The sequence below is a fragment of the Mastomys coucha genome, unplaced genomic scaffold (genome assembly GCF_008632895.1).
Source record: "Mastomys coucha isolate ucsf_1 unplaced genomic scaffold, UCSF_Mcou_1 pScaffold8, whole genome shotgun sequence".
In the NCBI taxonomy this organism is placed as follows: domain Eukaryota; kingdom Metazoa; phylum Chordata; class Mammalia; order Rodentia; family Muridae; genus Mastomys; species Mastomys coucha.
In genome coordinates, this window is record NW_022196914.1 from 60,878,043 (window position 1) to 60,878,594 (window position 552).

A 552-nucleotide genomic window follows, 5' to 3' on the forward strand; every position below is an offset into this window, starting at 1 on the left:
GTACCTTCTCCAAAATTGACCATATGATTGGTCATAAAACAGGCCTCAACAGAAACAAGAAGATCGAAATGATCCCATGCATCCTATCAGATCATCATGGGCTAAGGCTGGTCTTCAAAAACAACAAAAATAATAGACAGCCCACACACACGTGGAAGCTGAACAACGTTGTACTCAATAATAACTTGGTCAAAGAAGAAAAAAAAGAAAGAAATTACAGCCTTTTAGAATTTAATGAAAATGAAGGCACAACATACCCAAACTTATGGGATACAATAAAAGCAGTCCTAAGAGGAAAACTCATAGCTCTGAGTGCCTCCAAAAGGAAACTGGTGAGAGCATACACTAGTAGCTTGACAGCACACCTGAAATCTGTAGAACAAAAAGAAGCAAATACACCCAAGAGGAGTAGAACACATGAAATAATCAAACTCAGAACTGAAATCAACCAAATAGAAACAAAAAGAACTATACAAAGAATTAACCAAATCCATCCATTTCCCTAAGAATTTCATAAATTTATTGTTTTTAATAGCTGAGTAGTACTCCATT